The sequence below is a fragment of the Eriocheir sinensis genome, chromosome 35 (assembly GCF_024679095.1).
Source record: "Eriocheir sinensis breed Jianghai 21 chromosome 35, ASM2467909v1, whole genome shotgun sequence".
In the NCBI taxonomy this organism is placed as follows: Eukaryota; Metazoa; Arthropoda; class Malacostraca; order Decapoda; family Varunidae; genus Eriocheir; species Eriocheir sinensis.
In genome coordinates this window covers 666550-686984 of record NC_066543.1, presented here as the reverse complement: position 1 = coordinate 686984, position 20435 = coordinate 666550, and the positions used below count along the sequence as shown (strand labels likewise).

The following is a 20435-nucleotide window of genomic DNA, read 5'->3' as shown; positions in this document are numbered from 1 at the left end:
GGGTAAACAGCTCTCTTGGGTTGGTGGGGAGAAGATACCTGGCAAAGCGTGGATGAGGGAGAAGGTAGAGAAGGGCTATTGAGGAAGGGTATGGTAATGGCAGGGGGAGGAGTTTGCGAGGGAAGAAGGGATGTAAAAAGACTTGCAAATGGGCGTGCAATGCGGCATACGAGAGACGAGGGAATAAAGTGGGGGAGAAACTGAATATGGTTGTTGGTAGGGATTAGGGAGAAGGTGGGAGAGGAGCTACAAGTGAGGCGAGGGAAAGGGGAGAGGATAAAGATAAAGGGAGGGGAGACACAGATTGTCGTTTTGTTAGGGAGGAGAGATCTTTCATAGCGTGTAAGGGAAGGATGAGGGACAAGGTGAGAGAGGTAGAGACAGGGTATGGGGATGATAGAGGAGATTTAGGCTTATTCAAAACAGCGTAGGGAAGGAGGATATGGGGGAAGAGAGGAGCTGTTTGATTAAAGGATTGAGTTCCGGGCATTGCGTGTAAGGGAAGGATGAGGGACAAGGTGAGAGGTAGTGAGAAAAGGTATAAGGAGGGTAGAGTGGATTTAGCTTATTCAAAACAGTGTAGGGAAGGGGGATATGGAGGAAGGTAGGAGCCGTTTGATTAAAGGATTGAGTTTCGGGCATTACGTGTAAGGGAAGGATGAGGGACAAGGTGAGAGGTAGTGAGGAAAGGTATTGGGATGATAGAGGAGATTTAGTCTTATTCAAAACAGTGTAGGGAAGGAGGATATGGAGGAAGGGAGGAACTGTTTGATTAAAGGATTGAGTCTCGGGCATTGCGTGTAAGGGAAGGATGAGGGACAAGGTGAGAGGTAATGAGAAAGGGTATTGGGATGGTAGAGGGGATTTAGGCTTATTCAAAACAGTGTAGGGAAGGAGGATATGGAGGAAGGTAGGAGCTGTTTGATTAAAGGATTGAGTTTCGGGCATTGCGTGTAAGGGAAGGATGAGGGACAAGGTGGGAGGGAGTGAGAAAAGGTATTGGGATGATAGAGGAGATTTAGGCATATTCAAAACAGTGTAGGGAAAGGGGATATGGACGAAGGTAGGAACTGTTTGATTAGGGGATTGAGTTCCGGCAGAGAGGGAAAGTTACCCGTGGCTCAAAATCGATTAGGTAGAACTTTTGTATTATTCTTTTAGAGCGGTATAGGTAGAAAACTTAAACCTGGGTAAGATCTTGCAAAGGCGTAGAGATTATGCGAGAGGGCCAAGTTGTTCCCTGTGCCGTGTTCAGGTTGGGCGAATATGGTCACTGGTAGCCGGTGGGTTGAAGAGAAATAAAGAGAAACATACACAAGTTTTTTAGAGACAAAACCCACAGAAGTAAAGACGGTTTCTAGCACGTACAGTATACAGGCGGTAAGTATTTCAAAGTATAAGTATAAGGGAAAAGTATAAGTGTAAAGTATTTCAAAGTATAAGCACAAGGGAATCACTCGAGTACAAAGAGAGCTATTGAACGACAAGAAGCAAAATTATAAAGTATTGTGGAGCGTAAGAGAACCTCCGCCTGGGTATAGAAGAGAAACATCGTACGATAGAGCGCTAGGTTGAAAACTCCGGCTAACTAAAAACACAGTGATGAAAGGGGAGAAAATATAAGGTTGCAAAATCGGGCGCAAATGAGAAAAGAGGGAAACACAATATAGCCAGCCAGCCCACTTCTCTCGCCCATTAAACAGCATAAAAACGAAACCAGTGCAGGGGAACTCACCTCACCTCACCTCGCCCAGCGCTGGACAAGGCAAAGAGGAGGAAACAATGCACTAATGAAGCTACCCGCTGACTTTTCGAGTGACACAATGCGGGCAAAACAAAGAAACGGGAGAGTGAATGCAGGTTTTCCTTTCTTCCGAGCTTTGTTTAAACTTCGCCCGACTTTCAACATGTTTGCAGTACTGCTGCTGGTGGCTGGTTGGGTGGGTGGCTTTTAAAAGTAGTAGAAGTAGGAAAAGTAGCCCTGCATGCGTGTGTATTTCCCTTCTCTGTACGGGTGGGTATGTGGCGGTCAGGTTAGGTCAGGTCAGGTTAGGTTAGATTAGGTTTGGTTTAGAAGTTATTTAGGGTAACTCTGAGAGAAGAAAGAGAAGAAAGATGAAAGAAGAGACAGAGGAAGAAAAGACAGAAGAAAGAGGAGGAAAGAAAAGAAGGAAAAAAAGAAAATATGGAAGTAAATACATAAGGTCATGGTGTGTGTGTGTGTGTGTGTGTGTGTGTGTGTGTGTGTGTGTGTGTGTGTGTGTGTGTGTGATTTTTATTTATTTTAACATTTTCCGCAAAAGCCAATATTGTTGCATTGTAGCGATTGCCAGCATTATTTTCATTCCCCAGTTTTATTTCACTCAACATTTTCCTTTCCTCTCTTTCCTCACTGCAATTGCTTTCGTCATTGATGTAGGTGGGTTTTCTGGCTCCTCCTCCTCATCATCATCATCCCCTTCAATGGTCAAGACTCATACTGGTTCCCTGTTAACAATGGAGGGCCACAAGACATGCATACCCCTTATTCTTAAACGTCTCGGGCTCTCATTACGACTATTTCCCAAGGCCACAGAGAAGATTGACCGGGTTCTCATGGGGGGTGGGGTTTTTTCCCGTTCAAGGTGTTCAAGAAGTCGGGTAAAACTATCACCAGCATTTCTGTTTGTCTGTATCTCTTTCTTATTAATCGTATCGGGCTCCCATGACAATATCCCAAGGCCACAGAGAAGATTAACCGGGTTCTCATGGGGGGTGTTTTTTTTTCCCGTTCAAGGTGTTCAAGAAGTCGGGTAAAACTATCACCAGCATCACTCTGTACCTCTGTTTGTCTGTGTCTCTGTCTTATTAATCGTATCGGGCTCCCATAACGACTATTTCCCAAGGTCACAAAGAAGATCAACCTGGTTTTCATGGGGAGTGTTTTTCCCGTTCAAGGTGCTCAAAAAGTCGGGTACAAATTTATCACTAGCATCACAAAACAGTCCGTGAAAACCCCAGCAGCAACTTCTACGACGAGAGACTTTTTCAAACAGGCTAACTGAGGTGCCGAGACGTGTAGGAAGGAATACGGGCTATGATGTACCCATTTTCTTTATATATTAACAACTTCGAATCACGCTAACTTAAAATTGTCCTACTAAAATAATAATGCGGTTAATGTCCTTCAACCTTGAAATAAAGTATGAATTCATGCACTTCGAGCCCAGAAACATCAGTCGTAGATACAAGATGCCTGGGACGTCTCTACAAGCTACTCATTAGGAAAAGTATCTCGCTGTCACTTTCTACAACGTCCCCCCAAGCACGCGAGATACTATAGAGCCCGTACGCATGACACCTAAGAAGGGTTTGAAGAATGGCCGAAACACTGCCTCGGATAAGTATGCGTACATGACCAAACGATTTCATTTGAACGTTCGAACCCGCGGGCGTGTTTCGAGACAGACTGGCGTGAAGTTTCCTCAGCGGGAGCCTGGGAGTGGACGGCTATTTGGTGGATTATATTCGTGGTGAGAGGAGCAGTGCGTCGGTGTGGCCTTGACGAGGAAACTAGCAATGAGGTCAATACTGTTAGCCGTCTCCACCCCTCACGTCAACCATTTCCACAGGCCAAAAAGAAGATCCGTTGAGTTCTCATGGTTGTTATTTTAGGCTCACGGTACAGAAGAAGGATCAAACGACCACCAGGGTCAAGAAAACTACCCATGGAAATGCCCGTAACCTCTACGAAAGTCTTTGGGAGTGGAGTGTGTAAGCCCCCGAATACTTGAGAATATGCCCCGAAAAATCAATGTAAGTGTAATGCGTGGAAGGATATCAGTGAGGAGGTGGATGTGGACAGAGGTGAAGAAATAAGAGACATTCAGTATATATAGAAGGAAGTGATGAGAAATGAAACCTATATGGGTATCGAAATCGAAAAGATCTACGGTGTTCATTGGTGTGCGTTCAAGACCTTAATGTTGGACGGAGTGAAACCACACCGAACGCCAGACGCTGGAGTTAGGGTGAGTACAATGCCATACACAGCTAACTTAACATAGATAATTTAAAAGTACACCCCATTGATAGAGGCTTGTCGTGTATAGAGATATGTGTATATAAAATTTTCCATACAGACTTAACCTACATACAGTAAAGTTAATATTGGCTTATTTTTTGAGCCCTACTATCCATATCAGACCCTATGACATACCGTTGTTCGCAAATATCTTTCAAACGAAGACTCGGATCAGCATGGGACTTTGGCACAGATTGTTTCACACACTCCGCTAATTTTTGACGCTGTTGTGCATTGCCAGATGCGGTTAATTACGGCGTTCACTTTTGACTGTGATGGCAAAACCTGCGTGAGCCACTTACACATTCGAACAGGTGAGGCGTGACGCATTTGTGACGTGTATCCACCACCTACCTCCACCCATGGCTTCCCCTACTCCCATCCCTCCCTTTACCTCCCTCTTACCCTCCTCCTCCTCCCCCACACTCTCTCTTCCCCCGCCCTTTTTATCTCCCTTACCTCCCCCCACCCCTCTCTCTCTCGGTGTACATGAGATGTGAAGCTTTGCACGCATATCACTTGTCTATAATGGCGGATAACTCGAAAGGATATACTAAGTATGGTCTGGTGTTTTATGCACACGACCCTGATTCCTGTTCCAGCGTAACTGGATGTTGCTTAAGTGCTGTGTGAGGTTTGTTTGGCAATTTTACACCCATTGAAAGTTGTACGAGTATATGGCCCTCCTTCCCACAGGTTACGTTGAGCGTATGATGGGATGAAGCACGTAGCTGACGCTTGATCATTTAGAGGAAATCGCGAAAAAGACGGAAAGGAATAAGGGTGGAATTGAAGCGGGAATTCATTGCAGAGTAAAAGCGTGAAACGAAATTGGAGAAATATATGAAAATTTTATTCTGATATTAGGAAAAAAATGCTATACGATATGTATTCATGTAGATAGCTATGTTAAAAAGTCATAGCACACAAAAATAGACAGCGAGTATATGATGGGTGGGTTAATAATGTAAATAACTGACCGCATAGGCTATGTTACCTCAAAATTCATCACCATCGACAAACAGGTCATCCTCGTCATCACTGTTGATGCTGATGCAGACGGCATATGATTTATATTTATCTGCCATTAATTCAAGTCATACGTGTGCATGGATTCATATCTCGTGTACATCGCAAGTGAGAGAGAGAGAGAGAGAGAGAGAGAGAGAGAGAGAGAGAGAGAGAGAGAGAGAGAGAGAGAGAGAGAGAGAGAGAGAGAGAGAGAGAGAGAGAGAGAGAGAGAGAGAGAGAGAGAGAAAGGGGAGAGAGAGAGAGAGAGAGAGAGAGAGAGAGAGAAAGGGGGAGGGAGGAGGGAGGAGGAGAGAGGGGAGAGAGAGAGGAGAGAGAGAGAGAGAGAGGTGATGGATATACGTCACAAATGCGTCACGCCTCACCTGTTCGAATGTGTAAGTGGCCCACGCAGGTTTTGCCATCACAGCCAAGAGTAAACGCCATAGTTAACCGCATCTGGCAATGTACAATAGCGTCAAAAATTAGCGGAGTGTGTGAAATAATGTGTCAAAGCCCCATGCTGATCCGAGTCTTCGTTTGAAAGATATTTGCGAAAAACGGTGTCATAGGGTCTGATATGGATAGTAGATAAGTTACGAATATACAAATAATACATATGCACATTACTAGTTATGTATCACGTGTATGTATACGAGTGTGCCTTCCTCATAGTCGAATTTTCTCTTAAGTTTGTGTGTTATTTAATATCTCCTCAAAATATGATGTAGACGTACGATTTTTTTTATAGTAAGTGACACGGTGGTGGTAAGAGAGAGAGAGAGAGAGAGAGAGAGAGAGAGAGAGAGAGAGAGAGAGAGAGAGAGAGAGAGAGAGAGAGAGAGAGAGAGAGAGAGAGAGAGAGAGAGAGAGAGAGAGAGAGAGAGAGAGAGAGAGAGAGAGAGAGCGAGAGATAGAGAGCGCGAGCGAGAGAGAGAGAGAGAGAGAGAGAGAGAGAGAGAGAGAGAGAGAGAGAGAGAGAGAGAGAGAGAGATATTGCTGCCCTGGTGTTATTTTCATCAGTAATCGCTGTTGAAACGTTGCAGAAGATGCGTAGCTGTGTTAGCCTCGCAGCGCTGCCCACCTCTACTAAAATACCCTTGGACAGTTACGACCATTACCCGACATCTGTTCCCCGCCGGCATATTTACGAAGCAGCGAAGCCTCATGGATCGGTCGACAGCTAGGAATCAAGACTTAAACGGTTCGCATCCTTAATTAATGAGTCGGGAACATCAATTACGTCTGTCCAGCGCGCGAAATTAGCATCGTGCAGCAGGGCGACGAATTTATATCACACTCCGTTACTGAGACGTATAGGGAGCCCTCGTCTGCCTGAGCGCTCTGAGCCTGCCTGACCTATCTATCTATTCACTCTGTACCGCGTGGTTGCATCGGCGCTCGTTTAATATGCATGAACACTGATTATAAGCAGCGTTACCATATTATCGTACTCAAAACATCGCATTCATCAGTTCCAAGGCCCAAAACTTTCGTAGCCACACAGATAATGCGATTCTAGGTGAAGTTATCGTTAAAAGCGTTACTTGTTGGTGTTTCCTATAGCTGTGAGTCAAAAACCGAAAAATACGATGTGCTAAGTGGCTGAGTACTATAATTTGGTAACGCTGATTATAAGGGAAGATTCTGCGTTAATTTGCGGCGTATACTTATTGCGTAATTGTGATGAGTGCCTAAGGGATGTTACTTGTCAGATTTTACCACAGTTGCCACGTGAGGGACGGGTGGGATGCAACTCTGCCAGATAGCAGCTTATCGTACTTGGCATACATCGTATTTTCCGTTTATTGACAACGATTACCGCAAAAACATGGATTTTTGACGATAATAACACTGACTTTAACTGTAGGTCATTATTGGTGCTTGTACGACAGTTTTAGAGCTTGGAGATATGTGCACAGGGACTTAGAACAGGGACATAGCACAGAGACTTAGCACAGAGACTTAGCACAGGGACTTAGCACAGAGACTTAGCACAGAGACTTAGCACAGAGACTTAGCACAGAGACTTAGCACAGAGACTTAGCACAGGGACATAGCACAGAGACTTAGCACAGAGACTTAGAACAGGGACATAGCACAGAGACTTAGCACAGAGACTTAGCACAGGGACATAGCACAGAGACTTAGCACAGAGACTTAGCACAGAGACTTAGCACAGAGACTTAGCACAGAGACTTAGCACAGAGACTTAGCACAGAGACTTAGAACAGGGACATAGCACAGAGACTTAGCACAGAGACTTAGCACAGAGACTTAGAACAGGGACTTAGAACAGGGACATAGCACAGAGACTTTGCACAGAGACTTAGAACAGGGACTTAGAACAGGGACATAGCACAGAGACTTAGCACAGAGACTTAGAACAGGGACATAGCACAGAGACTTAGCACAGAGACTTAGAACAGGGACATAGCACAGAGACTTAGCACAGAGACTTAGAACAGGGACTTAGCACAGAGACTTAGCACAGAGACTTAGCACAGAGACTTAGCACAGAGACTTAGCACAGAGACTTAGCACAGAGACTTAGAACAGGGACATAGCACAGAGACTTAGCACAGAGACTTAGAACAGGGACATAGCACAGAGACTTAGCACAGAGACTTAGAACAGGGACATAGCACAGAGACTTAGCACAGAGACTTAGCACAGAGACTTAGCACAGAGACTTAGCACAGAGACTTAGAACAGGGACATAGCACAGAGACTTAGCACAGAGACTTAGAACAGGGACATAGCACAGAGACTTAGCACAGAGACTTAGAATAGGGACATAGCACAGAGACTTAGCACAGAGACTTAGAACAGAGACTTAGAATAGAGACTTAGCACAGAGACTTAGCACAGAGACTTAGAACAGGGACATAGCACAGAGACTTAGCACAGAGACTTAGAACAGGGACATAGCACAGAGACTTAGCACAGAGACTTAGAACAGGGACATAGCACAGAGACTTAGCACAGAGACTTAGCACAGAGACTTAGCACAGAGACTTAGCACAGAGACTTAGCACAGAGACTTAGAATAGGGACATAGCACAGAGACTTAGCACAGAGACTTAGAACAGGGACTTAGCACACAGACTTAGCACACAGACGTAGCACACAGACTTAGCACACAGACGTAGCACACAGACTTAGCACACAGACTTAGCACACAGACTTAGCACACAGACGTAGCACACAGACTTAGCACACAGACGTAGCACACAGACTTAGCACACAGACTTAGCACACAGACTTAGCACACAGACTTAGCACACAGACTTAGCACACAGACTTAGCACACAGACGTAGCACACAGACTTAGCACACAGACGTAGCACACAGACGTAGCACACAGACTTAGCACACAGACTTAGCACACAGACTTAGCACACAGGCGTAGCACACAGGCGTAGCACACAGACTTAGCACACAGACTTAGCACAGAGACGTAGCACACAGACGTAGCACACAGGCGTAGCACACAGACTTAGCACAGGAACTTAGCACAGGATCTTGGGGATATCCAGGGCATAGAAGCTGATAGAGAAAAAAAAATATGCCTAGTTTTTCGTTTCTATGCCTATACTTACCTCTACCCTTGTCATCTGTCTTCCCCTAGTCCCCCGCCGTCCATAAATTCTTCCCTGTCCCGTCACCTTCCCTTTAAACTGTCCAGTCCACTCCCACTTCCCGCCTCTCTTGTTTCTTCGATCTGGCACTTACGTAATCCTGTTCCTTTTTCTCTCACTAGTTTTGTTTTGCTTTTGTTTTCACTCCGAGCGTCGCATTCTGCTTTACTGTATCAAATCATATTCAGTTTCTTTCTCTTTTTCTTTTGTTGCTTTCTCACGTTTTTCTTCTCTTCTGCTTCTCTTCCCGGTCCCTTTTCACTTCCTTTCTCCACTATTCCTTTCATTTCCTTTTTCTCTTGCTAGTTTTTCCACTCCGGGCGTCGTGTTTTGCTCATCTGTATCACTATATAGGAGATAGGAGGAAAGGGAGGATGGAAGGAGGTAGATATTCTGGGAGGGCGTGAGGTGGAAGCAGTGAGGGCGTAAAGGTATGGGAATGCAAGGGGTGAGGGGGAAGAGAGAGAGAGAGAGAGAGAGAGAGAGAGAGAGAGAGAGAGAGAGAGAGAGAGAGAGAGAGAGAGAGAGAGAGAGAGAGAGAGAGAGAGAGAGAGAGAGAGAGAGAGAGAGAGAGAGAGAGAGAGAGAGAGAGAGAGAGAGAGAGAGAGAGAGAGAGAGAGAGAGAGAGAGAGAGAGAGAGAGAGAGAGAGAGAGTCCATGTATCAGTTAGCATGGACGCGACCCACGAGTCTTATGACACTGATGCAGAATAACGACCTCGTGTGTGTGTGTGTGTGTGTGTGTGTGTGTGTGTGTGTTGGTGATAGAAGTGGCGGGAAATGAAGGCAGTGGTTGAGGTGGAAGTTAGGGGGGGAGGTGGAATATGCGAGTTTCCGTTTCATTCTTTTCGCTGGAGAGGTGAGGCGCGACACGGGTGGAGGGAGGCAAGGCTTGGGGAGGGAGGGAGTTAGGCGGATTATCCCACGCAATAACTGTAAGGTCACTCGTGTAAAGATGAATACTGTAAGCTCGCTCTCTTCAGGCCTGTCGACATCCTGCTGCTGCTAGTCCGCTTTATACCTCGTCCAGGATGCGACGTGAAAAATATGAACAATCTAGCCGTTGAAATATTGTATGATAAGTCCCTGTAAGTGCCGATAAACAGTGACAGAAGAATACAGACATACAGGCAGACATCATCAAAGAGACAGACAGACACACAGAGAGAAGGAGGCAAGCAGTGTGTATCAGTTTAATATTTGACTGAGCGCGTTTGGCCTGCAGCGCCTCCAGAGGTATTGGATTCTACTTGACGGGATACAGAGAGAGAGAGAGAGAGAGAGAGAGAGAGAGAGAGAGAGAGAGAGAGAGAGAGAGAGAGAGAGAGAGAGAGAGAGAGAGAGAGAGAGAGAGAGAGAGAGAGAGAGAGAGAGAGAGAGAGAGATAGAGAGAGAGAGAGAGAGAGAGAGAGAGAGAGAGAGAGAGAGAGAGAGAGAGAGTAATCGAGGCAGTATTTTTAAGCGACGAGACTATAACACGTTTAGAGAGTGTTATTAATTGCAACACAAACGATGGCAGACACACTACACCCTCCCTTCTCCTCCTCCTCCTCCTCCTCTCCCCCTTCCAATGAAATCACACCCTCTCCCTCCCTCTCTCTACCTCTCTCTTCCACCCTTTGTCCATATCCATCTTCATCTCTCTCCTCCTCCCTCTCTTCATATCTATTTTTCTCTCTTCTTCCCTCTCTCCATCTCTATCGCCCTCTCCCTCCCTGTATTCTTATTTGTCTCCCTTTCTCTTCCTTCCTCTATTGATCTCTCTCTCCCTCCCGTTATTCATATCTGTATCTACCTCTCTCCACACTTACTCCATATGTATCTATCTCGCTCTCCCAGGGACTATGGAATCAAGTCCGTTCGTTCAGCTAACCCTCCCACGCGTCATGGTGTCAGATCCTACTCTCTTGACGATCATTTAAACGCTGCCATTTGTTTATATAGCCCTGGAGATAGTGTCGTCAGCGCCACACAAAACAACAGGTGGCCTCCCCCTCCCCATCTATTACTCCTCTGCTGCCCACCTGCTTCTACTTTCCTTCCACATTCTGCTTTCTCTCCCCCCAACTTCTGCTGCCCTCCTCCTGGTCCCCTTTTCTTCCCTGCCTGCAAGTGATCTGTTGGGTGACGTGAATGCGCTGAGTGTTTGGTGTGTCTGAGGTTCGTGCCCTACTGGCCCTTACGAGGGGGACTTGGGGTTCTTAGAAAGGGTTGTATTACTAAATTATTTTAAGTGGTGTGATGAAGTATAATTGCTGGGTTGTGGTCGTCGTAGTAGTGGGGAGTGACACACACACGCACACATACACACGCACACGCACAGGCACACACGCCCGCCCGAACGCACGCACGCACACACAAAAAAATGAATAATAAATAATAAATAAATAAAATAAATAAACAATAGCATGAATAAATAAATAAACAATAACATACACACACACAGAGAGAGAGAGAGAGAGAGAGAGAGAGAGAGAGAGAGAGAGAGAGAGAGAGAGAGAGAGAGAGAGAGAGAGAGAGAGAGAGAGAGAGAGAGAGAGAGAGAGAGAGAGAGAGAGAGAGAGAGAGAGAGAGAGAGAGAGAGAGAGAGAGAGAGAGAGAGAGAGAGAGAGAGAGAGAGAGAGAGAGAATTATACCCAGCTGTTTGGTTTGCTCTCTCACTCTCTCTCTCTCTCTCTGTGAACCTCAAAAGCTCTCTGTAGAAAAAAACGTATTCTTTTTTTTCTCTCGCTCGCAATACATCTCCGTTCGTAACTTTAGCGTTGTAGGTTTTTTCCCTCCGTTGGTATTGTGCCGAATAACGAAGAGTAAAAAAAAGGCGAAATTGCACCAGCCGAAAATCAGACCTTAGTTAAACTTTAATAAAACGAGACCCAAAATACTTCACCGCCAGAGTTCGTATGTACTTTTTTGTGGACCTAAAGGAAATTATTTATAGATACAGTTTATGGGAACTGCTATTACTGCTGCTGCTATTACTATTACTACTGCTGCTACTACTACTACTACTACTACTACTACTACTGCTACTGCTACTACTACTAGTCTACTACTACTGCTACTGCTACTGCTACTACTACTACTACTGCTACTGCTACTACTACTACTACTGCTGCTGCTGCTGCTGCTGCTGCTGCTGCTACTACTACTACTACTACTACTACTACTACTACTGCTGCTGCTGCTGCTGCTACTACTACTACTACTACTACTACTACTACTACTACTACTACTACTACTACTACTGCTGCTGCTACTACTACTACTACTACTACTACTACTACTACTACATAAATGATACCTCCACCCATGTTTATTTTCCCGACGCATAATCATGGAGGGCTCCATAGCTTGGAGGTCATTAGCCCCAACTCTGTTCGCTAATGACTGTGGCATCCAACCATATCACTAATACTACCTGACACTAAATCACCTATCATCTATTACGTCTAGATCCCCCTTTCCTTCCCTACTCAAGTCACTCCCGACCCACCCTAATGTCACTCTCCACCACTGTGGCTTCATAGTCCATATTGGAGATGGTGGTGGCTTTTGGGCCAGAGTGTCTGGTGCCCCTGAGACATAGGATGGCCGACCTGAGCAGGGAGAACGAGAGGCGACACCTCATCCAGGCGACAACGTGGCTCCTTGGCTGGTGCTTCTTTTCTGAGATTAGTTCCGCGAGGCGTGCGTAGAAGCATTGGGCCCAGGGACCCATCCCGCCGGATGTGGTGAAGACGAGGGGGGTGAAGCTGCCCTGATCCACATGTTGGATTCTTTCACCGTATGCCCTTGTCTTCTCCTGCTCGTTCCTGTGGTGGGCGGCTTGCAGGGGCAGCTCACGGTGATAGGCAGCCATCGGGTCGAATTTGCGGATGTCCATGAACGCCCGCTGTCCGCGCACCCAGAATCCGCGGGCACTTACATCAACCCGTGCCTCCTGTGAGGTATTGGCTGTCCTGTATCGAAGGTGTTCGCCGTCCAGGGGAAGCAGTGCCGGCTCGGTAGTGACGTCTTGGCATACCTCCCCAAGCATGCTGGCTGTCAGATCCCTCACTTCATCGTGTCGAATACAGACGAATCCTCCTTTTTTACTACTACTACTACTACTACTACTACTACTACTGCTGCTGCTACTGCTGCTGCTGCTGCTGCTGCTGCTACTACTACTACTACTACTACTACTACTACTACTACTACTACTACTACTACTACTACTACTACTGCTACTACTACTACTACTACTACTACTACTTCTACTACTACTACTACTACTACTACTACTACTACTACTACTTCTACTACTACTACTACTACTGCTGCTGCTACTGCTACTACTACTACTGCTGCTACTACTACTACTACTACTACTACTACTACTACTACTACTACTACTACTACTACTACTACTACTACCTAAATTTAATGATACCTCCACCCATGTTTATTTTCCCGACACATAATCATGGAGGGCTCCATAGCTTGGAGGTCATTAGCCCCAACTCTGTTCGCTAATGACTGTGGCATCCAACCATATCACTAATACTACCTGACACTAAATCACCTATCATCTATTACGTCTACTACTACTACTACTACTACTACTACTACTACTATTACTACTACTACTACTTTTTCTTTTTCTTTTTCTTTTACCTTACCTTACCTTACCTTACCTTTCCTTTCCATTCCTTTCCTTTCCTTAACTTTCCTTACCTTACCTTACCTTACCTTACCTTACCTTACCTTACTAATACCCTTCCCTTCTCCCCTCTCTCTCCTTCCTTCCCCTTCAACACTCTTCCTTTCTCTCCCTTTCCTCCTCCCTTTCCACACATCACACTTCCCCTCTCCCTTTCTGATAAAAATAATGTAATACCTCAAGACATGGGACCAAAACATACTAATACCTTGCCGTAACCCAGCTCCTTCCTCCATCACATCCAATCCTCGTCCTCCTCTTCTTCCTTCTCCTTTCCCTCGCGTTGGTAACATGGTATAGACAGGAACAAATGCTCAGCGGCTACTTCCCACACACTTAGCCACGTCGTGTATAATTCCTCCATCAGTCCGGGGGTGTGGGCGGCAGGGAAAGAGTGTGGGTGTGAGTGGGTGAGGAAAGGGGAGTGCGTGAGGCCATATCGGTACCTCTGTTCGCCTGTTTGAAAAGCTTCTCTCGTCTAGAAGTTACTTGGGATTTCATGGACTGTCTTGTGATGCTGGTGAGAGTTGTACACGACTTCTGCATCTGGAACGGGAAAATTACCACTCATGAAAACCCGCATTCCTCAACATTTCGGCACCTCTGTTCACCTGTTTGAAAAGCCTCTCTCGTGTAGAAGTTGCTGGGATTTTCATGGACTGTCTTGTGATGCTGGTGAGAGTTGTACACGACTTCTGCATCTGGTACGGGAAAATCTCCACTCATGAAAACCCGTATTCGTCGACATATCGGCACCTCTGTTCGCCTGTTTGAAAAGCCTCTCTCGTATAGAAGTTGCTGGGATTTTCATGGACTTTTGTGATGCTGGAGATAGTTTTATACGACCTCTGCATCTTGAACGGGAAAATCACCCATGAAAACCCGTATTCGTCAACATATCGGCACCTCTGTTCGCCTGTTTGAAAAGCCCCTCTCGTGTAGAAGTTGCTGGGATTTTCATGGACTGTCTTGTGATGCTGGTGAGAGTTGTATACGACTTCTGCATCTTGAACGGGAAAATCACCCAAGAACACCCGGTTGATCTTCTCTGTGGCCTTAGGAAATAGTCGTACATAATGGGAGCCCGGTACGTTTAAGAAGACAGATGTACAGACAAACAGAGATGCAGAGTGATGCTGGTGAGAGTTTGACACGACTTCTGCATCTTGAACGGAAAACCACCCCAAGAAAACCTGGTTACTCTTCTCTGAGGCCTTGGGAAATAGTCGTCATGGGAGCAAGATACGTTTAAGAATATGGATCCTTCTTACAGCAGTTTGGAGGCCCTTATCCCGTCCACTTCACGCGAGGGAAAGGAATGATGGCAAATGGGGCGACCGTTGCCTTCATCCGCACGCCTCTTTGCCTGGTGAAGGGAAAGGGAACGGCAGATGGGCAGGAGGGAGGGGAAGGGTGTTGAAGTGGAGGAAGAGGAGGGGAGGGAAGGGAAAGGAATTGAGTGTGTGGAAGGGAAGGGAAACGAAAGAAAGAGAAGGGAAGGGAGGCGTAAGGAAAGAAAGGGTAGGGAAGGGAAGGGAAAGGAATTGAGTGTGTGGGAGGAAAGGTAAGGAAGGGAAGGGAAACGAAAGAAAGGGAAGGGAAGGGAGGCGTAAGGAAAGAAAGGGTAGGGAAGGGAAGGGAAAGGAATTGAGTGTGTGGGAGGAAAGGTAAGGAAGGGAAGGGAAACGAAAGAAAGGGAAGGGAAGGGAGGCGTAAGGAAAGGAAGGGTAGGGAAGGGAAGGGAAAGGAATTGAGTGTGTGGGGAGGAAAGGAAAGGAAGGAAGGGAAAGGAAAGAAAGGAAGGGAGGCGTAAGGAAAGGAAGGAAGGGAAAAGGAAAGAAAGGGAAGGAAAGGAGGCGTAAGGAAAGGAAGGGTAGGGAAGGGAAGGAAAGGGAAAGAAAGGGAAGGGAGGCGTAAGGAAAGGAAGGGTAGGGAAGGGAAGGGAAAGGAAAGAAAGGGAAGGGAAGGGAGGCGTAAGGAAAGGAAGGGTAGGGAAGGGAAGGGAAAGGAAAGAAAGGGAAGGGAGGCGTAAGGAAAGGAAGGGTAGGGAAGGGAAGGGAAAGGAAAGAAAGGGAAGGGAAGGGAGGCGTAAGTACAGGACGGGTAAGGAAGCGACGGGAAAGGAAAGAAAGGGAAGGGAGGCGTAAGGAAAGGAAGGGTAATGAAGGGAAGGGAAAGGAAAGAAAGGGAAGGGAAGGGAGGCGTAAGGAAAGGAAGGATAAGGAAGGGAAGGGAAAGGAAAGAAAGGGAAGGGAGGCGTAAGGAAAGGAAGGGTAGGGAAGGGAAGGGAAAGGAAAGAAAGGGAAGGGAAGGGAGGCGTAAGGAAAGGAAGGGTAAGGAAGGGAAGGGAAAGGAAAGAAAGGGAAGGGAGGCGTAAGGAAAGGAAGGGTAGGGAAGGGAAGGGAAAGGAAAGAAAGGGAAGGGAGGCGTAAGGAAAGGAAGGGTAGGGAAGGGAAGGGAAGGGAAAGGAAAGAAAAGGAAGGAGGCAAAGGAAAGGAAGGGTAGGGCAGGGAAGGGAAAGGAAAGAAAGGGAAGGGAGGCGTAAGGAAAGGAAGGGTAGGGAAGGGAAGGGAAAGGAAAGAAAGGGAAGGGAAGGGAGGCGTAAGGAAAGGAAGGGTAGGGAAGGGAAGGGAAAGGAAAGAAAGGGAAGGGAAGGGAGGCGTAAGGAAAGGAAGGGTAAGGAAGGGAAGGGAAAGGAAAGAAAGGGAAGGGAAGGGAGGCGTAAGGAAAGGAAGGGTAGGGAAGGGAAGGGAAAGGAATTGAGTGTGTGGGAGGAAAGGTAAGGAAGGGAAGGGAAAGGAAAGAAAGGGAAGGGAAGGGAGGCGTAAGGAAAGGAAGGGTAGGGCAGGGAAGGGAAAGGAAAGAAAGGGAAGGGAGGCGTAAGGAAAGAAAGGGTAGGGAAGGGAAGGGAAGGGAAAGGAAAGAAAGGGAAGGGAAGGGAGGCGTAAGGAAAGGAAGGGTAGGGAAGGGAAGGGAAAGGAAAGAAAGGGAAGGAAAGGAAGGGTAGGGAAGGGAAGGGAAAGGAAAGAAAGGGAAGGGAAGGGAGGGGTAAGGAAAGAAAGGGTAGGGAAGGAAAGGGAAAGGAATTGAGTGTGTGGGAGGAAAGGTAAGGAAGGGAAGGGAGGCGTAAGGAAAGGAAGGGTAGGGTAGGGAAGGGAAAGGAATTGAGTGTGTGGGAGGAAAGGTAAGGAAGGGAAGGGAAAGGAAAGAAAGGGAAGGGAAGGGAGGCGTAAGGAAAGGAAGGGTAGGGAAGGGAAAGGAAAGAAAGGGAAGGTAGGGAGGCGTAAGGAAAGGAAGGGTAGGGAAGGGAAGGGAAAGGAAAGAAAGGGAAGGTAGGGAGGCGTAAGGAAGGAAGGGTAGGGCAGGGAAGGGAAAGGAAAGAAAGGGAAGGGAGGCGTAAGGAAAGGAAGGGTAGGGAAGGGAAGGGAAAGGAAAGAAAGGGAAGGGAAGGGAGGCGTAAGGAAAGGAAGGGTAGGGAAGGGAAGGGAAAGGAAAGAAAGGGAAGGGAGGCGTAAGGAAAGGAAGGGTAGGGAAGGGAAAGGAAAGAAAGGGAAGGTAGGGAGGCGTAAGGAAAGGAAGAGTAAGGAAGGGAAGGGAAAGGAAAGAAAGGGAAGGGAGGCGTAAGGAAAGGAAGGGTAGGGAAGGGAAGGGAAAAGGAAAGAAAGGGAAGGAGGCGTAAGGAAAGGAAGGGTATGGAAGGGAATGGAAATGAAAGTAAGGGAAGGGAAGGGAGGCGTAAGGAAAGGAAGGGTAAGGAAGGGAAGGGAAAGGAAAGAAAGGGAAGGGAGGCGTAAGGAAAGGAAGGGTAGGGAAGGGAAGGGAAAGGAAAGGAAAGAAAGGGAAGGGAAGGGAGGCGTAAGGAAAGGAAGGGTAGGGAAGGGAAGGGAAAGGAAAGAAAGGGAAGGAAAGGAAGGGTAAGGAAGGGAAGGGAAAGGAAAGAAAGGAAAGGGAAGAAAAGGAAAGTAAAGAGAAGGGAAGGGATTTGAGTGTGTAGGAGGGGAGGGGAGGGAGAGAGGAGAAGGGGGTTTCAAGGGAGAGAAGGAGTGAGGAAAGGGAGAAGGGAATGGTTTGGGGGAAAGGAGGGAAGGTGGAGAGAAGAAGGGGCATTAAGCTGCTACTGAAAATGCCCCCACCCCAAGACTCCTATACGAAAGCCTTGTCAAATGTGTGTGTGTGTGTGTGCTTGGTTGACCGACGAAATGTTTGATAATAATATGGATCTTGATAAGCTCTCGCGGCCCTTACATTATATTTGCTTCGGAAGGGAGAAAGAGAGACCATTTAGACGCACAGAGTATTTTGCAGCGCTTAGAGAAATAGCTGCACAGAGGAGCGTATATTAATTTCTCTCTCTCTCTCTCTCTCTCTCTCTCTCTCGTGTTGCGTAAGGGAGTGCAGGTTCCATTTATGCTCCGTCACATTATTCCGAGTGTGCTGCATGTGTGTGTGTGTGTGTGTGTGGAGGGGGGGTAATCTGTGTGTGTGTGTGTGTGTGTGTGTGTGTGTGTGTGTGAGTTGAAGTGTGGCATCAAAGTGGAGAGAGAGAGAGAGAGAGAGAGAGAGAGAGAGAGAGAGAGAGAGAGAGAGAGAGAGAGAGAGAGAGAGAGAGAGATTATTGGATTCTCCTGTACACAGCAACACGATGAAAGAAAAAGACAGGTTCCATTCGTGTCCCCACTCTCTCTCTCTCTCTCTCTCTCTCTCTCTCTCTCTCTCGTTTTTGCTCTCCATTTTGCTCTTCATTTTCTCTCCATCGTTATTCTTTAATCTCTCCTTTTTACTTTTCGCTCTTCTTCGTCTTCCATCTGTAAACATCCATCTACGGCAGTGTTTCTTAAACTTTTTTGTGCAGCGGACCCCTTTTATTAAAATTACTCATGTAGCGGACCCTTTATTATTATAATTTTCCTCTTGAGTTTGAAAGTGTTTGCAGGTCATAATATACTGAAATTACAACTGAATTATTTGTTACTTCCATCCCAATGTGACTTAGCCACTGTAAAAAGCCATCAGGATTTGGTGCTACAAAAATAGGAATTTATGACGTTTTGGCCGAAAATTTGACTGAAATCGATATTAAAAATTATCCTGCGGACCCCTTGGAACATTCCACGGACCCCTGGGGGTCCGCGGACCACACTTTAAGAAACACTGATCTACGGTAGTGGTGAGACAGATCAGAGTCTAACACTTAAATTCATTCAGACTGTCATGTAAAATCTCTCTCCTCCTTAAACTTAAGTATGACAAACTGAAGCGAGTTGACATACTGTACCATTTGTCTCTATTACACCCGTCTAGAACGTGACACCTTGCTCCTGGGTCAGAGAGGCACGTGGCCAGCACCTACTAAACCGTTCAAGTGGTAGGCATAGATGATGGACTTGGATCTCTTTATCTCTCCTCTTCCCTTCCTTACCTTGCCTAACCGAAAAAAAAATGACTTGCACGGTTTAAAATTCGCTGTGTTAACCTGTTGCAGTGTTGGCCACGTGCGTGTGTGTGTGTGTGTGTGGCCGCCCGTCTCCTCTGCCCCGCCCCGCCGCGCCCCGTCTCTCGCCCCACAGGAAGTCAGGATTACCGCATCGCCCTCAGGATGTACCCCCGCCGCGAAATCCTGGACGCCCACCACCCCTACGCCAGCCACTCGGGTCGTGACGGTCTGGGAGGTGAGTTTGGTTGGCCTTGGGTGGGCGGGGCGAGTCCGACACACACACAAACACACACGCGCGCGCTGACTGCTCGCACTCCGCCCCACTCTGCGTCTCGGCCTCCTCCTCGGCCTCAGTCAGTCAGTCAGTGTGGCCGCGGCTGTGGTGTAAGTGTGGGTGCGTACCCCGAGCCTCCTGTGAACCTCCACGCGTGACAGCCCCGCGCCAGGCAGGGTAGCTACACAGGTGGTGAGTGTGTGTGTGTGTTGCAGTAGCCGCGTGGTGTTGCAGACGTATATGTAGTGGTGATGGTACGAAGAAGGGGTGATTTATGCACGCTGGCTGACTCATAAGTAACAACAGTGATGTCACCCAGGGCTTAGTGAGGGTCGTTTACTGTGTCCTGCTAATGAGTACTAAGAATGCGGGCACTGTGTAGCTTTAGGGGCAAGGATATTATGGTCTGGGTCGAGTGTTATGGGAATCAGCTCACAGCCGCAAAATAGCACACCGAGAGTGGTTCAACTTGCTTACTGTTTCTATATTTCACTCCCCGCTATCGTTTACTTGTCATGTTTCGGTTCCAATACATGGCACGAACATCAGAGCAACACTTAGGGTCGTATTGAGACATTTCGCCGCCCAAGAACACATATTTGACAAGGCTTTAGTAGTAGTTGTGGGCATTTCCAGGGGTAGTTTTATGACCCTGGTGGTAGTTTGATCCTTCCTCTGTACCATAAGCCTAAAAAAAAAACACTCATTAGAACCCGATTGATCCTCTCTTTGACCTTTAGAAATAGCTGATGTGAGATGGCAAAGTGTCTTGTAATACCATCCTAATAATCAAGAGAAGGCTTTACAGCACACGAACAGGGCAGAGTTTTAGAAAGTATAACCCCAACGTTGGTGTTCACTCAGTTCTTGCTTGTTTGGTCTGTTGGTCTGGTGTGCTGTTGTCTTGCTGGTAATATCAACCACCACAAAGATCACAAGTGCACAAACTATAGCAAAATAAGGCAAATTGATATGTGTAATCCCCGGTATGCATGCGTAGTGGACAGCAGAGCGACTTATTTCTGCAAGGAAGTATTTCTAGCAACACTAAGGGCCGTATTGCAAGACATTTCGCCGCCCTAGAACACATTTGACAGGGCTTTCGTAGGAGGTGTTGGCATTTCCAGGGGTAGTTTTATGACCCTGATGGTAGTGTGAGTCTTCTTCTGTGCCATGAACCTGAAGAAACACCCATTGGAACCCGACTGACCCCCTCTTTGACCTTTGGAAACGGCTGATGTGAGAAGTGAGTGTCTTAAAATACCAACCTAAACCCCCTCACAGGGAAATTCGGCTCCCTCCCTCTCTCATGAT

At 46.9% G+C, this 20435-nt stretch overlaps 1 protein-coding gene across 5 annotated transcripts in view; it reads left to right on the top strand.

Annotated features, from left to right (window-relative positions):
- Positions 1 to 20435, top strand: part of LOC127007226 (beta-alanine transporter-like) — a 65261-nt gene that overhangs the window by 17571 nt on the left and 27255 nt on the right. For 2 of the 5 annotated variants that reach the window (XM_050877935.1, XM_050877930.1), the window contains exon 1: positions 19091 to 19313. The exons of 1 other annotated variant lie outside the window; for it this stretch is intronic. The gene's annotated coding sequence lies outside the window, so the exon portion shown is untranslated. 2 more of the 5 variants (XM_050877932.1, XM_050877931.1) reach the window with 2 other exon arrangements.